Below are 26,622 nucleotides of genomic sequence, written 5' to 3' on the forward strand. Positions count from 1 at the left end.
CTCGGGAGGCTGAGGCAGGAGAACGGCATGAACCAGGGAAGCGAAGCTTGCAGTGAGCCGAGATCACGCCACTGCACTTCAGCCTAGGCAACAGAGCGAGACTCCACCTCAAAAAAAAAAAAAAAAAAAAAAAAAGGACAGGTTAGAATCAAAAACACTAACAGAAATGCAAAATGCCTTTGATGGGGTCATCAGTAGACCAAACATAGGAATGGAGAACAGTGAGCCTTAAGATCAATACAAACTCCCAAAATTGAAAAAGAAAGAGAAAATGAAAAAGAAAAGAATATCCAAGAATAGTGGGACAATTATAAAAGGTGTAACGCACACAAAAAGGAAATACTATTCATATGAAATTTTAGAAAAGGTAAAACAGTAGTGACATAAAGCAGACCAGCTGGAGGTTTCTTCTGGTTGCTAGGGACCAGTGGAGATGACTGATTGCACAGAGGCACAAAGAACTTTAGGGAGTGGTAGAAATGTTTCATATCATGACTGTGGTGATGGTTACATTTGTCAAAACTTATTAAATTGTAAATGTAAGGTTGGTAAATATTTTGTATGTATATTATGCTTTAATAAAGTTTTTTTGAAATCAAGTACTTAAGGAAAATTACAGTGCTTATTGCTAATCCTATGATAAATAAAAATTGGTATGAAATAACTTAGCTAATAAAACAAGAAACAACATATAAAACATTTCACTAAGAAAATTTACTTTTGGCTTAGCATGGTGCCTCACACCTGTAATCCCAGCACTTTAGGAGGCCGAGGCAGGTGGATTGCTTGAGCTCAGTTCAAGACCACCCTGGGCAACATGGCGAAATCCCCATCTCTACCAAAAATATAAAAATATTAATTAGCCAAGTGCGGTGGCAAGTGCCTGTAGTCCCAGCTACTCGAGAGGCTGAAATGGGAGGATCGCTTGAGCCTGGGTGGCAGAGACTGCAGTAAGCCAAGATCATGCCACTGCAGTTCAGCCTGAGTGACAGTGTGAGACCCTGTCTAAAATTTAAAAAAGGAAAGAAAATTTACTTTTTCTAAAGTAGTACCACTACACTGAAAGTAAATATATTAGCAGTTAAAATCAAGGTTTTAAAACTTTACAGCAATAAAAATATTTTAAACAAGATACAAAAAATGATCATTGCAATGCTGTTCATACTTCAAAAGCTAGATGAAAATCTAATGTTTATCAATTGCAGATTTGAAAAATGAATTCTAATGAAGCCACGCAAAATAATACAATACAGTGGTCGTAAAAATGAATTATACACAACATGGCTGGATCTTACAATTTATAAAGCCACCACATTACATCCATTTTATTTTTTTAAAACTAATAAAACAAAAAAAAACTAAACATTGTTCAAGGGCACATCCAAATGAGACTTTTTCAAAGTTTTTAAAATAAAGTTAATTATTAACTCAAAGACAGCTGTGACTTCAAAGATAGAAGCAGGATGACTTCAGGGAGAAAGATTCAGGGAGCAGGTACACTGAACAAACTGACCGTCCCGTTCTTCAGTTCCAGTAGTGGGTTCAAGAGTAGCCTTCAAAGTATACTTCATAATTCAAATAATATATACTCTTTATTTATATAAAATAATGCAGAATTTTAGTGTTTAAAGTAAAAAAATCACTATGTGAACAAATACTTAATCTAACATCTGAATGAGGTATTGTGATAAATGCATTCCACTTATTACTCCCATTTAATCCTCCTTACAGCCCTATGAAATGCAGAACAGTGAGTAGATGAAAGTACACTTCAACATTATCCCTACTTCACTGGAAAACACTGAGAAATAGAAAGGTAAACTCAACCCAAAGTCATACATCTAGTAAGTGGTGGAGCTAGAAATTAAATCGAAGTCATTCTAACTTCAGAGCCAAGCTTTTAACCAGTCCCACCAAAAAATAAAAAAAAATAAAAAAAATAAAAGCCTTATGTCATGGCATCAAATGTTTTACTTTTTTCATGGAATCTCAGTAAAGTCACATCACTTACAGCTATTCTAACAGTTTGGATAGAACTGGCCTTACTGGACTTCCCAACAATAAATCACTGTTTTCCAGCCACACCAACTGGAAGCTCCCACCAGTCTAAAAAATTTTCAAACAGTTATAAATCACGGTCCTTTGCAAGTAATCGCCAGCCAAGGACTGTAGATTCTTGATCTATCCCTATAGACATCTCCTTTAAAAAATCATTTTAAGGCCGGACGTGGTGGCTCACTCCTGTAACCCCAGCACGCTTTGGGAGGCCAAGGCAGGCAGACCACCTGAGGTCAGGAGTTTGAGACCAGCCTGGCCAACATGGTGAAACACCGTCTCTACTAAAGATAAAAAATTAGCTGGGCATGGTGGTATGCGCCTGTAGTCCCAGCTACTCAGGAAGTTGAAGCAGGAGAATCCCTTGAACCTGGCAGGCGGAGGTTGCTGTGAGCCAAGATGGCGCCACTGCACTCCAACTAGGGCAACACAGTGAGACTCGGTCTTAAAATAAAATTAAAATTAAAATTAAAATAAGTCAGTTTTTTTGTGTTTTTTTTTTTTTGAGGCGGAGTCTCGCTCTGTCTCCCAGGCTGGAGCTCACTGCAAGCTCTGCCTCCCGGGTTCACTCCATTCTCCTGCCTCAGCCTCCAAGTAGCTGGGACTACAGGCGCCCGCCCCCTGCCCGGCTAATTTTTTTTTTTTGTATTTTAGTAGAGACGGGGCTTCATCGTGTTAACCAGGATGGTCTCGATCTCCTGACCTCGTGATCCGCCCGTCTCGGCCTCCCAAAGTGCTGGTATTACAGGCATGAGTCACCGCGCCCGGCCTAAAATAAGTCAGTTTAAAGGCCGGGTGTGGTGGCTCACGCCTGTAATCCCATCACTTCGGGAGGCTGAGGCAGGCGGATTGCCTGAGGTCAGGAGATCAAGACCAGCCTGGCCAGCATGGCAAAATCCTTAATCTACTAAAAATACAAAAATTACCCAGGTGTGGTGGCAGGCGCCTGTAATCCCAGCTACTCAGGAAGCTGAGGCAGGAGAATCGCTTGAATTCCGAAGGCAGAGGTTGCAGTGAGCTGAGATCGCACCACTGCGCTCCAGACTGGGCGACAACAGCAAAACTCTGTCTCAAAAAAAAGTCAGGTGTTCTGCCCGCCTCAGCCTTCCAAAGTGCTGGGATTACAGGCATGAGCCACCGTGCCCAGCAATATCATCATGTTATAAAGACTTTTATCTTTTTTTTTTTTTTTTTTTTTTTTTTTTTGAGACAGAGTCTCCTTCTGTTGCCCAGCTTGGAGTGCAGTGACACAATCTCCACTCACTGCAAACTCCGCCTCCCAGGTTTCAAGCGATTCTCCTGCCTCAGCCTCCTGAGTAGCTGGGATTACAGGTGGCTGCCAACACTCCAGGCTAATTTTTTTGTATTTTTAGTAGAGACGGGGTCTCACCATGTTAGCCAAGCCGGTTTCGAACTCCTGACCTCAAGTGATCTGCCCACCTAGGATTCCCAAAGTGCTAGGATTACAGGCACAAGCCACTGTGCCCAGCCAAGACTTTCATCTTCTATCTGACTGGTTATCATGCATCTTGAGTGGTGTAGTAGCAGTTACCAGATAACTAAAAGGTTCTGTAATGTAGAATCTGATACATCAATCGTAGAAAACTAAAGCTGGAAAGAACCTGAGATTATGTGTAAAACAAGTGAACTGGTCATTATGAAGAAAATGATGCCAAGATAAGACTACTACTCTTTCTAGTTCCCATCTGGCAACATGTGTTTTCTGGCTTTAAATATGAGAGGTGTTATATCCAAGGCAAAATTAACAAATGTTGATTTTTATACATAAGACAATACAAACCTAAAAACAATTCACTTAAGTTGTTTAGTTTTTAAGCAATCATTGCTTTATAAGATTTCTATTATTTTGGTTCATATTTTAATTAGAAGGCATGAATGCAGAATTTATAATTAAAATGTTTATCTTTAAACTTTAGAAATTTAATTTCAAAATAAACTGAAGGAGAAATATAAATACAGTTATTACAACTAACAATGTCATTCTTATGCCAGTAATTCTTTTTCCATACTAATTCTCTAATAAGGTTATAACAGAACTTTAGAAATTAGAATTTTAGGAAAATGTTTATATAAAGGCACTTGATAATTATCCTGGCTTAGTAATGCTTTCATTCCTTTACCAAACTTTGTAATGTTCTTATTTTAACTAACATGACACAAAAACTGGTTTTAAAATTTGTCAGGAAGTTAAATCCATCAACTCAAGAGGAGGTACTCCAAAGAGTTAATTTCCAAGACAATGAATGATACTGCAGTCTGGGATTCCAAAGTCTTGATTTTAAAACGTCTGTGGTGGCCATCTGTGGTGGCCGGGTGCAGTGACTCATGCCTGTAGTCCCAGCACTTTGAGAGGCCAAGGTGGGTGGATCACCTGAGGTCAGGAGGTCAAAACCAGTCTGGCCAACATGGTAAAACCCCATCTCTACAAAATACAAAAAATTGGCAGGGACATGGTGGCAGGCGCCTGTAAACCCAGCTACTTGGGAGGCTGAGGCAGGAAAATCGCTTGAACCTGGGAGGCAGAGGTTGTAGTGAGAGGAGATCACACCGTTGCACTCCAGCTTGGGCAACAAGAGCAAAACTCTGTCTCAAAAAAACAGTCTGTCATTAGAATTAAATTTTTCTGTTGGGTAACCACAGACATACTTTCACTGCTGGAGGAATGTCATCTAAAAAGTTAGTTCAAGGTATTACTGACTTCAGGATACTTAAATTCTTCAACTGAAACCCATTTTTTAAATGAGAAGAACTTCAATTTTCTGCAATTCGACAATGTTGTTAATTAAGTAGCATCCCCTACCAGGACCACCACTCACACCAGTAACAGTATGAACATTTTAAATGACAGCAACTTATTAGAAGATAAAGTTCACTGAATTATGGAAAGAAAATGGTCTGTAGTTTGTAAATAATCGAGTTAGGTTCTAATTTCAGTTTTGCCACAAACTAGGTATATAACTTTAATAAACCTGTTACCTTTTCTGAAGCCTCTATCAACCCCAACACAGGGCTGTAAGAATGAAACAAGAGGTAAAAGTATTTCACTGTTGAATAGTGCTTAGAAATTGAGTTGGCAGAGAAAGTCACTGAACTTGAAGGGATATCAAAAGAATTATCCAATTTGAAGAAGAGAAAGAAAAAAGACTGAAGAAAAATGGGTAGAACTTTAAGGACTCATAAAAATATCAAATGGTTGGCTGGGCATGGTGGCTCACACTTCTAATCCAAGCACTCTGGGAGGCTGAGGCAGGGGGATCACCTGAGGTCAGGGGTTCAAGATCAGCCTGGCCAACATGGCTAAACCCCATCTCTACTAAAAATACAAAAAAAAAATTAGCCAGGTGTGGTGGCAAGCACCTGTAATCCCAGCTACTCAGGAGGCTGAGGCAGGAGAATCACTTGAACCCATGAGGCAGAGGTTGCAGTGAGCTGAGAGAGCACCATTGCAACTCCAGCCCGGGGAACAAGAACGAAACTCCACGTCAAAAAAAAAAGCAAATCAAATGGTCTAACAAGTATGATTGGAGTCCCAGAGGAAGGAGAATTAAATTGAAGCAGAAAAAGTACTTGAAGAATGGCCAAAACTTTCCGTATTTGATGAAAACACAAATTTACAAATCCAAGAAGCTCAAAGAATACCATGCAGGATAAATACAAAGAAAACTAGACCTAAATACATAGTCAAACTATTTTAAACCAAACATAAAAAGAAAATCTTAAAAGCATCCACAACAAAAAAAGACCACACATACTGAGAACAAGATTAAAAATCACCTCTTCAAAAAAAGGGGCGGGGGGGGTGGTTACAACACAACAGAACAACATCTTTAAACTGCTGAAATAAAAAAATCATCAACCCAGAATTTTCTATCCAGTGAACCAAACCTTCAAAAATAGAGTGAAAGAGAGACATTTTCAGATAAATAAAAGTTGAGACAATTAGTGATAAACAATTCTGGAAATGAAATTATATCCTTCAGGCCAAAGGGAAAGGGGCATCAGATGAAAATGCACATCTATAAAGATGAAGGAAGAGTACCAGAAATGTCTTACTGTCAAATGGGTGACGGCTTCTGCTACTCTCTGTCTTCCTTTGAGGACGCGTATGCTATAATTTGTCTTCAAAGGACAGTCGAAGATTCTCATGGAAAAGACTATACAAATCAAAGTACCTTTAAATATTGATAATTTATGAAACACTCTGGACAATGAATTACTGAGCTAACATTTTTAAGTTTTAAAACTATACTAAAGGACAAAATGTCTGGGTATCTTATACATCTAAGCAGACAACTTAAAAGTGACTACAGAATAAGACTAAGAAAAACAGAATTAACTGCACAGGACTAAATGAACTAGTGAGAGAAATTTAACCAGTGATTTGTTTCACACTACGGTTTTTTTCTTTTGATTTTTTGTTTTTTGTCTTGAGACACAATCTTACTCTATTTCCCAGGCTGGAGTGCAATGGTGAGATCTCAACTCACTGCAGCCTCTGCCTCCCGGGTTCAAGTGATTCTTGTGCCTCAGCCTCCCCAGTAGCTGGGATTACAGGCACCCGCCACCATCCCCGGCTAATTTTTATGTTTTTAGTAGAGAGGGATTTCACCATGTTGGTGAGGCTGGTCTTGAACTCCTGACCTCAGGTGATCCACCTGCCTCAGCCTCCCAAAGTGCTGGGATTACAGGCGCGAGCCACCATGCCCAGCCGTTTTTTGCTTTGTTTTGAGGCAGGGTCTTGGTCTCTTGCCCAGGAGGGAGTGCGATGATGCAATCACGGCTCACTGAGGCATCAGCCTCCCAGGGTCAAGCGATCCTCCCACCTCAGCTTCCCCAGCAGCTGGGACCACAGGCATGTGCCACCATGCCCAGTTAATGTTTTTATTTTTTATTTTTGTAGAGATGGGGTCTCACTATATTGCCCAAGCTGGTGTTATTTTTTAATATTCTGTTTTCTGATGGCTATATGAGGAAGCCCTTTTCCTTTCTTCTTCATCTACCTCTAGCTCACAATTTAATATGTTATGTTTTTGTAGGAAAATTTTTAAATGGCATTTGAGTGTGGTGGTGCATGCCTGTAGTCCTAGCTACTCAGGAGGCTGAGGCAGGACTGCTTGAGCCCAGGAATTCAAGATTGCAATGAGCCACGATTATACCACTGCACTCCAGGTAGGTCAAGAGAGTAAGACCCCGCCTCAAAATAAAGTAAAAATTGAGTCTATTTTTCATGTTATTAACGTTATTTGCATATGCTTAATCAAATTCCATCAGGACAAAGGTAAATAAAATTTACCAGAATGACTGGACAAATCGTTGTACAATCAAGGTCATATACTATGTGTTATAATTAAGAAGGATATAATGATATAATGTCACATAATTATAATATAATGGTATGACAAGTCCAGCAATATAACAAAGACAGTAGGGCAGGACACAGTGGCTCATACCTGTAATCCCAGCACCAACACTTTGGGAAACCAACGCAGGGGGATTATTTGAGCCCAGGAGTTCAAGACCAGCCTAGGCAATATAGTGATGCCTCACTTCCACAAAAAAATTTCAATAAACATCTTATAAATTAAAAAAATTTTTAAAAAGAAAACAAAGATTGTATATTATACAGGAAGTCAATGCCTATGGGCGTGGTACCTGTTCTTGGTTTACAGGAACTAGCTTCACAGATGGAAGGTCACTTAGTAGCAGCCAATGACTCAGTAAATTTAGGGAACCTGGACAAGAGATGACTTCATCCAAATTCATAAGTATTCCAAGTGAAATCTGGTAGACAGGGTATTATATTTGCTTCCTAGCTTCGGGATCAAAGAACAAATAAAAGAGGCATTAAAAGTTCAAGTCAGCCAGGCACAGTGGCTCATGCCTATAATCCCAGAACTTTGGGAGGTCAAGGAGGGTGATCACCTGAGCCAGGAGTTTGAGACCAACCTGGACAACATGGCAAAACCCCATCACTACTTAAAAAAAAAATTAGCTGGGCATAGTAGCAGGCACCTGTAATCCCAGCTACTCGGGAGGCTGGAGCAGGAGAAACACCTGAACCGGGGAGGCAGAGATTGCAGTGACCTGACAGTGCACCACTGCACTTCAGCCTGAGTGACAGAGCGAGACTCTGTCTCAAATAAATAAATAAATAAATAAAGTCCTGTAATCAGACAACACATATGGGCATAAGGATGGCACTGAATAGAGGCCTGAGACTTTGGCAAATATGGTCAATTAATCAAGTTACCAAAGCAAACCAAGAAAAAAGGAACATCTTTTTTACAAATAGCTCTGGAACTGGATATCTATAATTTAATCAAAAGTTGGTCCTCTGGCTGGGTGCAATGGCTTATACCTGTAACCCACACACTTTGGGAGGCCAAGGCAGGTGGATCACCTGAGGTCAGGAGTTTGAAACCAGCCTGGCCAACATGGTGAAAACCCGTCTCTACTAAAAAAATACACAAATTAGACGGGCATGGTGTTGGGCACTTGTAGTCCCAGATACTTGGGAGGCTGAGGCAGGAGAATCCCTTGAACCCGGGAGGCAGAGGTTGCAGTGAGCCGAGATTGTACCACTGTACTCCAGACTGAGAGACAAGAGCCAAACTCTATCTTTTAAAAAAAAGGTATATTTTATGTTCTGTAAATGTTACTACAATTAAAATGAATGGGAAAGATCTCTTTGGCATGACAGGGCATTATTTCCAGGAGATATCAGTTAAGTAGGGGAAAAAGCAAAGTGCAAAAGAGTATATATAGTATGCTATCTTTTGTATAAAAAATAAATAAAACATACAGATATCATCAAAAAAAAGAAACAGGAAGGATAAGACAGAAAACGTTTACGTTTGTTACCTAAGAAAACTGAAGAAAAATGGCATGGAAGAGATACAAAAGCAATGTATGCCTTTTGTATAATTCTGACTTTTGAAAGCATGTTATTATTCTATATATTACAAAAATAGAAATCAGAATGAGAGGCAGCATAAGCAAACAAGTAAATAAATTTAATTTTGTTTCAAATGAATACCTTAACTAGATTATACAGAAAGTAAGGTGGGAAGTAAAAGTGGGGAGGAGGTCGGGCGTGGTGGCTCACTCCTGTAATCCCAGCACCTTGGGAGGCAGAGGCAGGCGTATTGCCTGACATCAGGAGTTGGAGACCAGCCTGGGCAACGTGGTGAGACCCTGTCTCTATTAAAGATATACAAATTAGCTGGGTGTGGTGGCACGCACCTGTAGTCACAGCTACTCAGGAGGCTGAGGCAGAAGAATCCCTTGAACCCAGAAGGCAGAGGTTGCAGTGAGCCGAGATGGCACCACTGCACTCCAGCCTGAGCAACAGAGCGAGACTGTCTCAAAAAAAAAAAAAAAGTGGGGTGGAGAAGGGGTATGGAGGGCTAATCCAAGCAATTTAAATTTTAACTATTTACTCTCTGTCTTGGGTAAAATTGGGAGGTGGAGAAGAATTACAGACAAATGCTCCACTCATTTTCAGTCTGTTTATTGTAGTGAAATGAAAAAACCAATTCTGAAATTATTTTAGATATATTAGAGGATTAGGCAAATGAGTAAACGTACCACATAATAAGAAGGGACATAAAAATAAAAAATGGGGTACAAAGAACCCTGCAGACATGGAATAAAGAGGTACATACTGATATAAACTCATGATTTCTAAAATACGTATATCAATGTTTCAATGAACACTTGTGCAGTCGGCCCTCTGTATCCATGGATTCTGCATCCACTGATCAAAAATACTCAAAAAATAAATTGTAAAAAACAATACAACAATAAAATACAAATTAAAAAATACAGTTTAACAATAACCTACACAGTATTTACTCTCTGTTACATTCTTTTAAGTAATCTAGAGATGATTTAAAGCATACAAGAAATTGAACATGGGTTACATGCAAATACAATTGCTACTTGATAGTTTAAAGAACTTGAGCATCAGCAGATTTTGGTGCACACAAAGGGTCTTAGACCCAGTCACCCTCAGGTACGAAGGGATGACTGTATGAGTATGTATATGTATGTGTATGTGTATAAGCATGCATATTATTTTCTAGCTCTATCCACTAAAAAGGCCAAGATGAGAAAACAGCCCAGAATTAGTGAGGACAGCTAGCACTCAGAGAGATCCTGGTCTCTAAAACTTTTATTCCCCACAAGGACACAGCGGCCCACTTACAGGAGTTTCACTAGGCCAAACTTCTAGGACAATTTGAGCACTAAAATAATTAAGCAGGGTAAGTGAATCATAAACCATTCAAAAAATAGGAATTCATGAATCCATAACCAATAGATAGGGCTACTGATTACGGAATACAGCCAAGAGCTGACAGGTAATGTGAAAGGAATGCTGGAAAGAAAAAAATGACCATTTTGCAATCATCACAATAAAAGGCTGGATCAGACAAGAGTCAATGAATGCTAATTCTAGAAGAAACTGTGAAAAGAATCAGAATATCTACATTGTTTCCCCACAGGCTGTTTACTGCTTGGCAAAAGAGAGGGCGAAAAAACCATACAGTGGAGAAATCTGGCAACACCTTGGCCAAGGGATCAAAATTTGCATCACAATAAGGGACAGATGGACGTCATATGACTCCATCTCAGAGTATCACATTACCGATGTAGTATTCCTGCCAAGAATATGTAACATCTTCATCTAATCACAAGGAAATTTCAGACCAACATAAAATGAAGAACATCTCCATTGAAGAGAGTAAGGGGGTTAGGGAAGGGTTGTGTTCTCAAAAATGCCAATGTCATAAGAGATAAGGAAAGGCTGTGAAAATATCCCAGGAAAAAAGAGGCTAAAGAGAAATAATAACTGAATGCAGAACCTGACCCCAGACTGCAGTCTATACGGGAAGCATAGAAAATGCTACAAGAGACTTCCTTAGGTCAACTGACAAAACTGGAATATGGGCGATAGATTTCATCAATGTCCCATTTATGAAGTTATTAACTGTACCATGGTTATATAAAAGAATTACCCTATTTGTAGGAATACAACAGAAGTATTTGGGGAAAGAAGCATAACATATGTAATTTACCCTCAAATGGTTAAAAAAAAAATTGTGTGTTTATGTGTATGGAAAGAGAAAAGAGAGTAGGACGGCACAAATACAAATAATAAAGCAAGTGGGTAAGTCTGGATAAAGGATATCCAGATGTTCTTTACACTATATTTTTGCAACTTTTGTAAATGTATACTTCCAAATAAAAGGAACTAAAAAAAAAAAAAATTGGCCGAGCACAGTGGTTCACACCTGTAATCCCAGCACTTTAGGAGGCCAAGGCAGGTAGATCACCTAAGGTCGGAGTTCAAGACCAGCCTGACCAACATGGTGAAACCCCATCTCTACTAAAAATACAAAATTAGCTGGGCATGGTGGCGGGTGCCTGTAATCCCAGCTACTCGGGAGGCTGAGGCAGGCTTGAACCTGGAAGTGGAGGTTGCAGTGAAACAAGATTGCACCACTGCACTCCAAGCTGGGTAACAAGGCAAGTCTGTCTCAACAACAACAACAACAACAAAAGAAATCTGTGGAGATAGTTCTCTGCTATGTTCAGAAGAATGGGTATATATCACAATTAACTGAGGGATTTCATAGGGAAATTACAAGACCTAAGGCTGGTAACTTGGATAGATTCTCAGATAAAGTACCATTGGAAATGTCAGAGAAGGGAGTTTGTACTTTTTTTTTCTGTAAGCCAAGGAAAGGTAGCACAAAACTTAGAGCACAACATAAGCTTGGCTAAAAGTATAAATTTAGGAAAATCTAGCAAAACTTTGAGTGGACAAGGAAGCAGTAGAGACAAGGACAAACACCCTCATGAAATTATGGGGTCTTGGCCTCAGAAGCTAAAATTAGGAACAGAAAGTGCAACAAATACAGGACATATGAAACTAGAAAGCCAGATAAAGCCTGCTTACCAAATGTATCAGAGTGTGGTGGGATTCAAAGACAACTCAGATTTCAAACCTAGCTAACCAAGAAAATGACGAGATTACTAAAAGAAATTTAGCTAAGCAAAGCATGATTGCTTTCTCGGCAACCAGGCAGCTTTTTCTATTCTCATTTTTCCTATTCTGATATAATATTAGAAGTTAAGAAAAGGGGCAGATGCAGTGGCTCACGCCTATAATCCCAGCACTTTAGGCCAAGGCAGGCATATCACTTGAGGCCAGGAGTTTCAGCCTGGCCAACATGGTGAAATCCCATCTCTACCAAAAATACAAAACTTAGCCGGATGTGGCAGTGCACGCCTATAATCCCAGCTACTTGGGAGGCTGAGGCATGAGAATTGCCCAGGAGGCAGAAGCTGCAGTAAGCCGAGATCACACCACTGCACTCCAGCCTGGGTGACAGAGGGAGACTCTGTCTCAAAAAAAAAAAAAAAAAAAAAAAAGTTAAGAAAGGGGTTAGATGAAATGTTATTTGCCGCACAAGCAATCTGGGGAAATTTGTCTTCACAAGGTGAAACAGTAAATATAAGTTGGGGCTAATTCAGATGTTTGACTAAATGCCATTAAAATATTCACACATAAGGAGGGAGGATTTCTTCTCTTCCCCCAAAATTATGTTTGTATATGTATGTATATACATATATACGAATACCATCACCCTTTGTATGACACATTGGAATTGCACTTGTTCTGTTACATGCAGATTTTTCTCTACTTCTGCCATGCCTAAGACAGTAGGACCAACATTTCCTCTTCTTTCTCCTCCTCCTCAAGCCTACTCAACCTCACAAGAAGAATGAAGACCTTTATCATGATCCACTTAATGAATAATATATATATTTCCTCTTCCTTATGACCTTTTTTTTTTTTTTTTTTTTTTTAAGGGATGAAGTCTCGCTCTGTTGCCCAGGCTGGAGTACAGTGGCATGATCTCAGCTCACTACAACCTCCACCTCCAAGGTTCAAGTGATTCTCCTGCCTCAGCTTTTCGAGTAGCTGGGATTACAGGCACACGCCACCACGCCCAGCTAATTTTTGTATTTTTACAAAAATGACCATGTTGGCCAGGCTGGTCTCAAACTCCTAACCTCAGGTGATCCACCCACCTTGGCCTCCCAAAGTGCTGGGATTACAGGCACGTGCTACCACGTCCGGCCATGACTTTCATTTTTAATTATTTATTTATTAACTTATTTTCTAGAGACAAGGTTTCATACTGTTGCTCATGCTGAAGTGTAGTGGTGCAATCATAGCTGACAGCAGCTTCAAATTCCTGAGATCAAGCAATCTCCCACCTCAGCCTCCTAAGGTAGCTAGGACTACAAGCGCACACCACCTTGCTGGCTAATTCTGTGTGAGTTTTGTAGAACTGGGGATGTTGCTATGTTGTTTAGGCTGGTCTCCAACTCCTGGCCTCAAGTGATCCTCCCGCGTCCGACCCCCAAAGTGCTGGGATCATAGTTGTGAGCATATAAGTGAGCTACCATGCCCAGCCTCCTCACAATTTTCTTCATTTTTTCTATTTCTTTTTGGATACAGGGTTTCATTCTGTTGCTCAGGCTAGAGTGCAGTGGCACAATCACAGCTCAGGCGCTGCCTCAACCTCATGGGCACAGGCAGTCCTCCCACCTCAGTCTCTCTAGTGCCAGGGACTAAGGCACAGGCCACTATGGCCAGTTTTTGCATTTTCTGTAGAGATGGGGTTTCGCTGTGTTGCCCAGACTGTTCTCCAACTCCTGGACTCAGGTGATCTAACCACCTCAGCCTCTCAAAGTGCTAGGATTATAAACATGAGCCACCGCACTCGGCCATGATTTTCTTAATAACATTTTCTTTTCTCTAGCTTACTTTATTATAGGAATACAGGATATAATACATGTAACATACAAAATATGTGTTAATCAGCTGTTTATATTATCAGCAAGGCTTCTAGGCAAGAGGAGGCTATTAGTAGTTAAGTTTGGGGGGAGTCAAAAGTTCTGCACATTTTTTACTGAATCAGTGTCCCCAGTCCTCAGTTGTTCAAGGGCCAAGTGTATATATATACATATGTATTCACTCAAGTACTCTAAGCTCATTCAAGGGCCAAGTGTATATAAATACATACGTATTCACTCAAGTACTCTAAGCTCATTCATTTAATAATCATTAAAGAGAAAAACATGAAGCATAAAGTTTTAATTAAATCATATATTAAAGAGGAGGGTAGTAACTTCAGAAGGTTGAAGACAAAAAATTACAAAGGATCAAATCAAAGTCAAGCTGAATTACCTGGCTAACCCGTCAAAGGATGTCCAAGCAGTTTATTTTTATTGGTCTCTGAGTCCACCGTCCAGCAAGTATTTTGATCCTGAGGACAAAAAAAAAGAAGAGGGATTGAATTTCTGTCTTTTCTTCATTTAAGCATTATGATTAGTCACCCACAAATTAAGTCTTCCGGCCAGGTATGGTGGCTCATGCCTGTAATCCCAGCACTTTGGGAGGCAAGGCAGGCAGACCACTTGAGGTCAGGAGTTCAAGGCTAGCCTGGCCAACATGGCAAAACCCCAACTCTACTAAAAATACAGAAATTAGCCAGGTGACGTGGTATGCGCCTGTAATCCCAACTATTTGGGAGGCTGAAGCAGGAGAATCACCTGAACCTGGGAGGCAGAGGTTGCAGTGACCTGAGACTATGCCACTGCACTCCAGCCAGGGTGACAGAGCGAGACTCTTTCTCAAAAAAAATTAGGTGTTCCCATTTTTCCCTTCCCTGGACATACGGAACAAACAAAAGCTATCAAGTACACCACCTCTTCCTAGAAATTTGAGTAGATGTCTTACTGTACCATAAAATCACTACTTCTGTTTGAAAAGTCAAGCATAGGGTCAGGCACAGTGGCTCATGCCTATAATCCCAGAACTTTGAAAGGCTGAGGTGGGAGGACCACTTGATGCCAGGAGTTCAAGATCAGCCTGAGCAACATAGCAAGACACCATCTCCACACACAAAAAAATAGAAATTAAGAAATTAAAAATAAAAGTCAGGGCCAGGCACAGTGGCTCATGCCTGTAATCCCAGCACTTTGGGAGGCCGAGGTGGGTGGATCGCATGAGGTCAGGAGTTTGAGACCAGTCCAGTCAACATGGTGACACCCCATCTCTTCTAAAAATACAAAAAAATTGGTTTGGCGTGATGGCATGCGCCTGTAGTCCAGCTACTCGGGGAGGCTGAGGCAGGAGAATTGCCTGAACCAGGGAAGCAGAGGTTGCAGTGACCCAAGACCATGCCATTGCACTCCAGCCTGGACAACAAGAGCGAAACTCCATTTCAAAAATTAATTAATTAAAATAAAAGGCATGGCATATATAATATATACTCTGTCAGTCTGTAAAAATGGATAATGCAAAATGGAGGTGGTGGAGACCAGATCTTGAAAAGTGATCAAAACAGATGGGTACTCTGACCTTGTGGGGGTATTCATTTGTACAAAATGAGTGCTCAACAGAGAATAAAGACAACATTAATACCCTGGCAGAAGCAAATGTTTCAATGCCCTAGTCCAAAAATTATCAGATGAGGGAGGGATGGATAAAGCAAACAAGCAAGAGCCAGAGGAACGGCTCAGATGTTTTCTTGCCTTGTATAAAAGGATGCATTTTGACCACCGAAACAAAATATTAACGGGGAAATGAGAAACCGTTCTTCAAAATAATCTGCAATAAAACACATGAACATATAAACAGCAGGCTTTTGCACTTGAAGAAATGGTATGCAGGTTCTGCTGCGATAAATAAGTGAGCCAGTAAGAACATTCACTTTACCTTATGAATTTCCAAATTTAACAATAAAGCAACAATCTGATTGCCACTAATTCCAATGGTATCAAACCAAGATAACAACCATAATTACGGCCTAAAGTTAAGAGCTTTCATGCTGGAATTGGTAGATCTGTTGGTATGGGGGAAAGGAAAAATGATATATTCACAAGTTACAAGTAACATACATATTAGAGCCATGGCCATTCCACGTAGTGTAGTCTGCAGACAGTGTATGGGGAGAGCCACCCACAATCTAGCTGCATTATGGAAAGGTCTGTTGTACTTCTGAAACTAAAATTAGAGGGGAGAAAATCAGTGAGCAAGGAATGGGAGGCACATTACATGTGGCTCACAAAGGAAAAAGAGAACTCTAGGTAGTGCCGGGTGACTATCCCTTATGCAAAACGCTTGGAAGCATAAGTGTCTTGGATTTTTTTTTTCAGATTTTTTAAATATTTGCATATGCATACTGAGATAGCAAGCAGAAGAAACCCAACTCTAAACATAAAATTCATTTATGTTACTTATACACACAGCCTGAAGGTAATTTTATATAATTAATATTTTTAATAATTTTGTGCACCAAAGTTGTAGCTTTTTTTTCTTCTTTTTCTTTTTTAGACAGGATCTCACTCTATGCCCAGGCTGGCTGGAGTGTGGTGGCATGGTAATGGCTCATCTCAGCCTCGACCTCCGAGGCTCAAACAATACTCCCACATCAACTACCCAAGGAGCTGGGACTACAGGCACACACCATCATACCCAGCTAATTTTTATATTTTTTGTAGAGACAGGGTTTCACCATGTTGCCCAGGCTGGCCTCGAACTCCTGAGCTCAAGTGATCTGTCTGCCTCAGCCTCCAAAAGTGTTGGGATTACAGGTGTGAGCCACCATTCCCGATCGAATGTGATGTTTTTTTAACTTAAATTTTTATGTTATCCAATTTAATTCGTGTAAGATGAAGGGAGAAAAGGTAGGCAGAACTTCTGTAAAGCACTTCTAAGATCTTCTGGCCCTGTTTTAAATCAGGTTTCACTTCTAAAATGGTTCTGTTTTTTCCTTAATTAGGAAAGAGGAAGGAAGGTCATGGAGTGGGGTTAGCACCTAAGGAACAAGAGAGGTGGGATAAGGAAAAGATTTTTGGGGGAGATGGGGGTGGAGGATGGAGTTTCACTCTGTTGCACAGGCTGGAGTGCAGTGGCATGATCCCAGTTCACTGCAATCTCTGCCTCCCAGGTTAAACGATTCTCCTACCTCAGCCTCCCGAGTATCTGGGATTATAGGTGCATGCCACCATGCCCAGCTAATTTTTGCAGAGAAAGGGTTTCACTACATTGGCCAGGCTGGTATCAAACTCCTGAACTCAAGCAATCTGCCCACCTTAGCTTTCCAAAGTGCTGGGATTACAGGCATGAGCCACCATGGCAGGCCAGGAAAGGAATTTGAGTCAGAAAGTATCTAGTAGCATAATGGACCTGGGATAGCCAGGCGCGGTGGCGGGCGCCTGTAGTCCCAGCTACTCGGGAGGCTGAGGCAGGAGAATGGCGTGAACCCCGGAGGCAGAGCTTGCAGTGAGCCGAGATTGTGCCACTGCACTCCAGCCTGGGCGACAGAGAGAGACGCCGTTTCAAAATAAATAAATAAAATTAAAAATAATAATAATAATAATAATAGACCTAGGAAACAATTACTGCTGCCTAGTGCAGAAGGTGATGAGAGGGCCTAGATTAATACTCCAGTGTTACAGTGCTGGTTTTCACACTTCTCAAAGGAAAGCTGACCCTGCCAATCTGCACCCTTGGACCCAAATTTTAACTGCTGGACTCCCAGGTGGAAGATCATGTAAAGTCAGCATGCCCAAATGAACCAAGAATGCAACCATGGGTGGAATCTAAATGATCAAACTGAAGAACAGCGAATGAATGAGAGCAGACACCACATGGCAAGACAGAAGATCCAACCAAATCAAGCCTTGACATCACCCCACGGCAGGATCCACTCAGATCACACCTCATTACTCTCCAAATATAAAACCTGCACCCAAACTCTAGCTCAGAAAGGCAGATTTGAGGCCAACACCTGTCTCCTTACACAGCAGCCTTGCAATAAACTTTTCTTCCTACAAAAACTTGGTGCTCAGTGTTCAGCTTTCCGTTGCATACACAGGAAAAGAGACCCAGTTCAGTTCACTAACATAAAGACAAGCCAGGTACAAAATTCTCCCCTCCGAGGAAGTGTATAGTTAAACCAGAGAGATTGGCAAATAGTCACAGAACAATGATTGGCTTGCCTACCAGGAACCTGGAAAGGTGTACTACTATATACCAGGATCCTGTAAGTATGGAACTATTAGTAAACTTGCTGGTGAGTTAAACTTGTCTGGAAAAAAGATTCTGCAAATGCAACAATCCTAGCAGATTTCTTAGGACAGTATTTTTTTTTCTTTATCAAAAACAAGATTATCCCTTTTCACAATTCAGATTTTAGTCAATCACACATACAAAAACCAAATCATACTGACATAAAACTAAATGTGACAAGTTCCAGAAACATTAGATATCTGAGAAGGTGACAGAGACATTAAATTTTCTAGTAGAATTAACAGTTTACTGATGAGATCTACATTACCAAAACCTGCATCACCAGGCCAGGCATGGCAGCGCACACCTGTAATGCCAGCTACTTAGGAGGCTGAGGCAGGAGGATTGCTTGAGCTCAGGAGTCTGAGTCCATCTTGGACAACACGGCCCCTGTTTTAGTTTTAGGTTTTTGTTTTATTTTAAACCTTCATCACCAGAGACCTAAAAGGACATGGGGGGAAATCAAACATCAAATTAAGCCTTGTTAATAGCTAGTCTGAGAAGATGTGCCTCAAGGCCAGAACAAAGAATAAAACTGGGGGAGAGGAGTTGATACACAGGAAAATCCAAACTATGTAATATATAATGCTTGGAAACACCAACAGGGCAAAAAGCAGCCACTGAATATTATAAACATGTTTTTCTTTTACTGTTGAACATGGAAAGGGGCAAGGATTCCACAATCATATTAAACCCATTGTTCTTTCCAAGCTCCTGCTGGCACTGCTCCCAGGATCACCTTCCTCACTTCCCTAAAATCATAGAAAAGGGGAACCACTGTCATTGGGAAAAGTCAGCTGTTGCCCAATAATCTTCAAAGTACTACAGAGTAGACTGGTTCACCAAATGAATTTCAGGTTAAAGATTGCATAATATTAGCGTTAAATTTAACATCAAAATCCAACACTTTTGCGATTGGGATTATTTATCAACTGATAAATATCTTCGATCAAAACTCTGACCACAGCTTTCACTAGTAACAATCAACTACAGCTAATCTATAGCTATAATGAAAGGAAAAGACCAAATGCAAGTTGAAAATCATATGAACATTTCAAGTTATATAAAACGGGGCTGGGTGCAGTGGCTCATGCCTGTAATCCTAGCACTTTGGGAGGCCAAGGTGGGCAGATCACCTGAGGTCAGGAGTTCAAGACCAGCCTGGCCAACATGGCTAAACCCCACCTCTACTAAAAATAGCTGGGTCTGGCGGCAGGTGCCTGTAGTTCCAGCTACTCAGGAGGCTGAAGCAGGAAAATCGCTTGAACCTGGTAGGCAGAGGCTGCAGTGAGCTGAGATCGTGCCACTGCACTTCAGCCTGGGCAACAGAGCAAGACTCTGTCTTAAAAAATAATAATAAAGTTATATAAAATGGACCACATTTTTTGAAATACATAAACTTAACTCAGTTTAAGAATTTTTTTCTCAAGCCTGTAATCCCAGCACTTTGGGAGGCCGAGGTGGGTGGATCACGAGGTCAGGAGATCGAGACTATCCTGGCTAACATGGTGAAACCCCGTCTCTACTAAAAATACAAAAAACTAGCCGGGCGTGGTGGCGGGCACCTGTAGTCTCAGCTACTTGGGAGGCTGAGGCGGGAGAATGGCGTGAACCCGGGAGGCGGAGCTTGCAGTGAGCCGAGATCACGCCACTGCACTCCAGCCTGGGAGACACAGCGAGACTCCGTCTCAAAAAAAAAAAAAAAAAAGAATTTTTTTTTCCCATTACTTAGTCCATTATTCTATGTTCAATTAAGTAAAAATGTATTTGCTTCCCAGGAGAACATTGGTAAGACATTTATTACAATCTTTTTTAAATACTATAATCTTCTTGATAAGGGAGTGGGGGACAAGGAATTATTTCAAATTACAGCATATGCATGTCTAGTAAAATAAGGACAGGTATTATCACGTATCTTGAGATATATACTAGAAAGAATCAAGCTGACTTATAATTTATTCTACATATTTAATAAATTAAACATTTAGTTCTATACCGAATCAGCCTGAAAATTCACAATAACACAGTGAAAACAGACGCCTTGGCTTCTGAAAACCTAGATTTTGTAAAGTCCTGCTTCTTGAAATGATCTTGTGTTAGACTTTAATTTGATTTCAATTAAACGCTTGCAGTGTATCTATTAGATGTCAGGCACTGCACTGACACTTGGAAATTAAGTAAATCACGGTCACTGCCATCAATTAATTAGGAAAAGGGAAGCAGGTATAAACAGACACTAAAGTTCCTAAAATGAAAACTATGTTCACTCAGTAAGCATCTGCTAAGCATCCATGTGCCACATTGTGCTAGACACCATGGATAAAAGGAATAATTAAAAAGACCCGAGTCCCATGAAAGCATAAGGAAAGAATAGAGAAAAGCTACCCTGCCTTTTTCATGGGGTTGTTGTGTTAAGCACTATTTACATGTGAAAGCAAGAAAAATCCAAAACCATTTATCTCAGCCAAAGGGGGAGGTATTAATTGTACAATTTCTGCAATTATATCCAGAGTTGTCATAACCAAAATGCCATTTGAGTTTCTTTATAATAAAAGGCAAAGGAGAAAAAAACTTCTATGAAATGGCCATTTGTGTAAAAATTACATAGGGATACAGGAAACATAAATGGGGTATTTAAAGGTAGTTAATACTGAAAACTTATTTTTAATTCAACACATCCAGGAAATCACACCACATATTTTTGCTTATACAACGATACTATCCACTGATGAACTATGGCACTAAACTAGCCTAAATTTTATTTAATTCGCTTTAGATTAAGGAGAAAACTTAAAAATCTGGTTGGCAGATTAGTATAACAGGCCCGGTATCTTTGGCTGAGTTGAAGTTACCAAGAGTTACCAAAACAGGCATGCAAGCAAGCTGCTTGCTTGTGCTTGTTCTGCCTCTCTCTCCCCGCCACTTTGGAAAAACTGCATGCAGTGCTGCAGGATCACACAAAATAAATACAGGAAAGAGGGTGGGAGGGTTGGGTGGGGAAGTGAGCAAAGCTCTGGGCTCCACCAGTGGAAGGCGTTCCACAAGAATTGCTACAGGGTCAAAAGTTTACAGTGGTTTCAATTTCACCTTTTAGCAGCCAATCAGGAAACACAGGCTGCATGCTGACCCCTCCGGCTACAAATGAACATTAACTCATTGGCTACCAGGATTGCACATTTTCCTTTTCTTATAAGGCTTTCCCTTCTTTTTCTTTTTTTTAAGGGCAGGGGAGTGGAGAAGGCAAAGAACATAAGTTCAAGGTGACAATTTTATTCAAGACAACATATTTTACACAGGTGTTTGAGGGGAGAAACGATCAAGTAATTATCTTCTTTCTTCTTAAAATCTGAGTTTATCCTGTAGTATCTAACAAACCAATTATTAATGCTAGTATCAAGACAAAGAATGAATTGAGGCAGGTAAAGAAGATGGATTTTCCTCCATGAGGCTGCAATTCTACGAACAATTTATAGGATGGTAAAAGATAATACTGGTTGTGTATCCAGTAAATGCTTTAAAAGTAACTCAGATAAGACATCTAACTTAAGGATTCGCCTATACCCCAATTTTCTTATTTGCATAGATTCCCTACCCTCTCCTCAAACCACTACTATACACATGCGATGTTCCTCTATCCTTTTCATAATGTGGATCCACAGAAAAATAGGCAGAGCTCCTAAGGTTTAAATTTTTTTTCTTCTATTTCATTACCTGGGAGTAACTATATGATAAACTCAGGAGTGAACCATTTGGCATAGGTACAACTGCTCCCTATTTATGTAAATTTCTTCAAAATGCAGAAACCAATAAACTAATCCATTAAATAATATTTTCAACACTCTATATTTAACATTGAGCAAGGTTAAAATGAAAACCTCTACTACATACACCTTAACCAGACTACATTTAAAAACTAGATGCCTTTGAAGCACCACAGGATAAAAGTGAAATCGCTGTATTAACTGCTCTCCTATCAAAATGATTAGTCAAATCCTAATGAACACACTGTGAATTTGTAGTTAGCAATATTTCTCTCTCTGACACAATAGGCAGTTGAATTTTAATGGACTCATCGACTTAAATTTACCTTTACGTTTAGAATACCCTGTAGGCACCATCATTGCCTAAGAAAACGATTTCATGTAAGATATTAGTTCTTATCCAAACCAGCAAAGTAAGACCCCCGTTCTTTCTGAATACAGGAAAGTAAGCAAATATACAGAAGTGTGTTACTTAATACAACTGCTGAAGGGTTCCAAAATAACTTCAGTGTTTAAAGTTTATAAAGCAATATAATGTCAGTTAAGATAGTAAATAAACTCGATGCTGATAGTTTTTTCTTAATTCAGCATTAAAAGAAGAAATTTTCTAGTAACAATTTCCAAGCCTTCGTGATTTAAAGTTTATGCATATTTGGCAATAAAAAGTCTACTTTAAAACAGACCTAGTTGTTTTTTCAACATGGCTTGCAAAAGCTTTCCATATATGTATATATAGATATATATTAAATTAGGGGTTTTCTGTATATCTTTTTACAAAATGGCCTCATTTTGAAGGAAAATGGATGCGATAAAATTTTACATCAAGTCAGCATGTTAGCAAGAAGCTTTTTTGTGTGTTCTGAATTTGATTAATACAAGCCAAGGTCACTTCCTGAAAGATGCCTAGCACTGCAGCTGCAGGCAAACTAGGCTCTAGCATAAGGCTGGGGGAAGGGAATGGGTGATGGCATTATTATTAACACTCAGATAGGATTCCATCTCCAGCAGCAGCTACTGGGGGGAGTGGGGAGGTTGGGGAAGATCCCAGAGTTCCTAGTATATTAACATTAAAATATTTCCATTCCTTAATACTTAAAAATAGAAATGTAATTAAATATATAATGCTAATGTCAAAATTGTATCAGATATCCTCACTGCTACAATGTACAAGAACATTTTACATAATACTATGCAAATCATTTAATGCCAGACATTGTGTTGAATGCTGAGTTTACGCTAAAGCATTCAGTTTACACTGAAATAAACTCAACATTCAACACAATGCTAAGCATGACCTGTACTTGTTATGCAAAGCGTATACAAAGGAAGATACAGGCCCTTGAAGAAAACAGAATCAGATTCAAATTTCAAAAACCAAGGGTGGCATAAAAGTTAATGAAGGTAGAAACTTAAAACACAAAAGCCTATATTGGAAAATATTTGATAAAGTTTTGTTCTGAAATTCAGTTTAAATTTTCATTTCACCAACATTAATACAAACATTACTATGCCTCTATGCTAAAAAATCAAAATATACATAGTAGCAACTAGAAAAAACCACTTCCCTGAATAATTAATAATTAATAATTTATTAACTAGCTACAATGCAGAGCTAGGAAACCATAGTAATTACTTTGTTGTACTCTGAGGTTGTTTACACATTTCAATTCATTGATAAAATACCAGGTATAGTCAGGAAATCTACATGTTCCTTGTAATTTTATATATGTAATCTTAGAAACATTAAATTAATTTTGTGTGCCTTTTTCCTACGCACCAAATGGGGGTTATACTTTAACCATGATATTCCACAGAGACAGAGAAGCAGCAAGGCACTGCTGTATTTTTAATGGTTGTATGACAAATGCAAAATGTGGCCTTTTTATCTTGTCTGTATGTTCAAATTTGTTGTTTCTATTTTCTACACAACTTAATAATATAATTTTGTCACTCTGTTGTGCTCCCCACCCTTTTTTTGAAGTTTGATTCAGTAATTTCAACAAAAAAACTGAACAAATGATGTTAGATGCTCAAGTTCAAACAAACTGACCACTTGAATTTTGGAGGTCAATGACTGGCAGGAAAAGGGTTGTTATTTAATGGCTAAGGAGCATTCTGTATGTGCAAAGGACTTCTTAAATCATTTTTAAAGAAAAGGAAGGCAACAAAGTAAAAACATACTGTGAGAAGTCCCTGAATTCAGATAATCTAATCGCTAGGTGTGGCTAAGAAAGGCACTTCAAAAAGATCCCATCACATGCTCTTTTGAAATAGGACAAACCTGAAAGACAAAGGGTAAAATTAAATTAGTTTTTCATACTCCCTCTCCCCAAGACACCTGTGAGGCAGTGAAGAGGAATGAATTTTTCTTCAATTTTTCCTGGTCCCTACAGGCATACCTCATTTTATTGTGCTTTACAGATATTGTACTTTTTACAAATTGAGGTTTGTGGCAGCCCTGCTTCAGATAAGTCTACTGGTGCCAATTTTCCAACAGCATTTGCTCACTTTGTATGCCTCCCTTACATTTTGTTGATTCTCGTATTATCTCAAGAAGGTTTTTCATTATTATTATATCTGTTACAGTGATGTGTGATCAGTGATTTTTTTTTTTTTTTTTTTGGGACTGAGTCTTGCTCTGTCACCCAGGCTGGAGTGCAGTGGAGCTCACTGCAAGCTCCACCTCCCGGGTTCACGCCATTCTCCTGCCTCAGCAGGAGTAGCTGGGATTACAAGCGCCTGCCACCACGCCCGGCTAATTGTTGTATTTTTAGTAGAGACGGGTTTGACCGTGTTAACCATGATGGTCTCGATCTCCTGACCTCATGATCCGCCCACCTCGGCCTCCCAGAGCTGAGGCTACAGGCGTGAGCCACCACACCCGGCCTTCCTTTTTTTTTTTTGGAGACAAGAGTCTCGCTCTGTCACCCAGGCTGGAGTGCAGTGGCCGGCTCTCAGCTCACACTGCAACCTCCACTTCCCGGGTTCAAGCAATTCTCCTGCCTCAGCCTCCCCAGTGGCTGGGGTTATAGGCACCTGCCAGCACACCTGGCTAATTTTTGTAGTAGAGACAGGGTTTCACCATGTTGGTCAGGCTGGTCTTGAATTCCTGACCTCAGGTGATCTACCCACCTCAGCCTCCTAAAGTGCTAGGATAACAGGTGTGAGCCACCGTGCCCAGCCTGTGATCAGTGATCTTCCATGTTACAATGGTTCATTGTTCTGGGGCACCATGCACTGTGCCCATATAAGATGGTGAACTTAATCAGTAAATGCTGTGTATATTCTCACTGCTCCAACAGCCATTCCCCATCTCTCTCCCTCTCTTCAGGCCTCCTTATTCCCTGAGACACAACAATATTGAAATAAGTCCAAATAATAACCCTATAGTGGTCTCCAACTGTTCAAGTAAGTAAAAGGAAGAAATGCACATCTCTCACTTTAAGTCAAAAGCTAGAAATGGGCCAGGCGTGGTGGCACACACCTGTAATTCCAGCACTTTGGGAGGCCAAGTCGGGCAGATGACTTGAAGTCAGGAACCCGAGACCAGCCTGGCAGGTGAAACCCCATCTCTACCAAAAATATAAAAATTAGCCGAGTGTGGTGGCGCAAACCTATAACCCCAGCTACTTGGTGCGCTAAGGCATGAGAATCGCTTGAACCCGGGAGGCGGAGGTTGCAGTGAGCTGAGATCGTGCCACTGCACTCCAGCCTGGGCAACAGAGCGAGACTGTCTCAAAAAAAAAAAAAAAAAAAAAAAAAGGCTAGAAATGATTAGGCTTAGTAAGGAAGGCACATCAAAAAGCTGAGACAGGCTGAAAGCTAGGACTCTTGCACCAAACAGCCAAGTTGTGAATGCAAAGGGACAAATACTGTTTTTATTTTTATTTTATTTTATTTTTTACTAGATACTGGGTCTCATTCCATGGCCCAGGCTGGGGTGCAGTGGTGCAATCACATCTCACTGCAACCTTGAACTGCTGACTGTTCAAGCGATCCCCCTACCTCAGCCTCAGAAAAAGTTCTTAAAAGGAAATTAAAAGTGCTACTCCAATAAACATAGGAATAACAAGAAAGTGAAACAGCCTTATTGCTGGTAAGAATAATGTTTTACATGATCTGGAAAGATCAAACTAACCACAATATTCCAGAAGCCAAAGCAAGACCGTGACTCTCTTCAATTCTATGAGGGCTGAGACAGTTGAGGAAGCTGAAGAAAAGTTAGAAGAGGTTGCTTCATGAGGTTTAAGGAAAGAACTCATCTATATAACATAAAAATGAAAGGGCCAGGTGGAGTGGCTCACACCTGTAATCCCAACACTTTGGAAGGCCAAGGCAGGCAGATCACTTGAGCCCAGGAATTAGAAACCAGCCTGGGCAACATGGTGAAACCCTGTCTCCACAAAGAACAAAAAACTAAGTCGAGCATGGTGGCATGTGCCTACAGTCCCAGCTACTCAGGAGACTGAGGTGGGAGGATTGTTTGAGCCTGGAGGCAGAGGTTGCAGTAAGCTGAGACTGCACTACAGCACTACAGCCTGCAGTCTGGGTGACAGAGGGAGATCCTGTCTTTAAAAAAAAAGAAAAGAAAGAAAGAAAGAAAAAAAGAATTACACTGAATCTATTCTG

The 26,622-nt window shown here is 40.2% G+C and overlaps 1 protein-coding gene across 6 annotated transcripts in view; it reads right to left on the bottom strand.

The window, feature by feature from the left end:
* Nucleotides 1-26,622, bottom strand: part of NCOA3 (nuclear receptor coactivator 3) — a 158,288-nt gene that overhangs the window by 57,178 nt on the left and 74,488 nt on the right. For 3 of the 6 annotated variants that reach the window (XM_050745123.1, XM_050745129.1, XM_050745126.1), the window contains exon 2: nucleotides 14,342-14,420. The gene's annotated coding sequence lies outside the window, so the exon portion shown is untranslated. Of the gene's footprint in view, nucleotides 1-6,129; nucleotides 6,218-7,728; nucleotides 7,890-14,341; nucleotides 14,421-26,622 lie in introns of all 6 variants that reach the window. The other 3 variants (XM_050745124.1, XM_050745125.1, XM_050745128.1) reach the window with 3 other exon arrangements.

Source organism: Macaca thibetana, chromosome 10 (genome assembly GCF_024542745.1).
Source record: "Macaca thibetana thibetana isolate TM-01 chromosome 10, ASM2454274v1, whole genome shotgun sequence".
In the NCBI taxonomy this organism is placed as follows: domain Eukaryota; kingdom Metazoa; phylum Chordata; class Mammalia; order Primates; family Cercopithecidae; genus Macaca; species Macaca thibetana.